The sequence below is a fragment of the Mesoplodon densirostris genome, chromosome 11 (genome assembly GCF_025265405.1).
Source record: "Mesoplodon densirostris isolate mMesDen1 chromosome 11, mMesDen1 primary haplotype, whole genome shotgun sequence".
Taxonomy (NCBI): Eukaryota; Metazoa; Chordata; class Mammalia; order Artiodactyla; family Ziphiidae; genus Mesoplodon; species Mesoplodon densirostris.
Window position 1 is genome coordinate 83,206,469 of NC_082671.1, and position 1,444 is coordinate 83,207,912.

A 1,444-nucleotide genomic window follows, 5' to 3' on the forward strand; every position below is an offset into this window, starting at 1 on the left:
AAGAGCTGGGAACATAGCGTAAATGTCATGAAGTGTCAGTTCAACTAATGACTTTATACCAGAACGTAACAGAATTGATCTGTTCTGGGTCTCCCTACACTAAAGACTCCATGTTTCCTTCTCTGCTTTCTTCCTAAATCTTTGGTGGGAAGATACTATATGAACTCTGAATAGCTCTCAGTGACTGCTAATTCAAAGCGACAGACCAACTGCATGAATGGAAGAGAAGTGAGACATCAGAAGACAATATGTTGCAAAAAACTGTATGAAGATGGAAAACAGAGTAATAAATAGAAAACAAATTAAGGGTAAGAAGGCTCAAAGTTAAATGGCTACAGACAAAGATTAAAACTACAAGTGAGGGGCTTCCCTGGTGGCGCAGTGGTTGAGAGTCCGCCTGCCGATGCAGGGGACACGGGTTCGTGCCCCGGTCCGGGAAGATCCCACATGCCGCGGAGCAGCTGGGCCCGTGAGCCATGGCCGCTGAGGCTGCGCATCCAGAGTCTGTGCTCCGCAACAGGAGAGGCCACAACAGTGAGAGGCCCGCGTACCACAAAAACAAACAAACAAACAAAACTACAAGTGAACCTTAAAGATCCCTTAAAGAGGTTTGGAACTTAGAGGCACCACTAAAGCTGTGGAAGGAGCAAGGCTGAACAGGAGAACTGGTTCAGAGTCTGTGTAAGAGTTTCGGTCTTTTAAGTCCTCTCTGCCATTATCATATGCAACCAGACTCATCATTTCTCAGCTGTGCAAATTTGGGCATGTTTCTTAACCCCTCCAAGCACCAATTTCCTCATTTGCAATGAGAGAATAAGAAAATACCTATTTCATAGAACTATCTTGAGGATTAAGTGAGTCAATACATATCAAGTACATAGAACAGTATCTAGCACACAGTAAGCATGCAATAAATCATACTTTATTGTTATTTTAAGCCTTTGATGCTACTTGCTTTCTAATTAATTACAGTGTACATATTACCTTGAGAATCACTAATTTAAATAAAATCACCTTTGGGGGACACATGAATGATGGAGAGATAAAAGCATTTTCAACTTGTGAACACAGCTCCATGATGAATATATGGCAGCAACATCTTTGCTTAGTCTCAAAGCAAGACTAACAATCATGAGCGCCATAGATGAGTACGAAGACAGGAAAACTGAGGGAAAAAAGGAAATGTAGACTGAAAAGTATTAGTTGCTATACTGTAGAAAGTGAGAGAGGTGCCTCTGAGAGCTTCCCTACAACATTCTGTAAGTATAATGCCTATACACTGCTTACCTAGGAACAAGAGAGGACCAGATTACTACGATGATTAGAAGCAAAACATAAAGGAGTAGACTGAAAAGAGAACTAAAATTCAACGATCCATAAATCTCACATACAAAACGTTATCAGGAAACCTTATAGCTTGTGCTATTTGAAAAGTATTTATTGC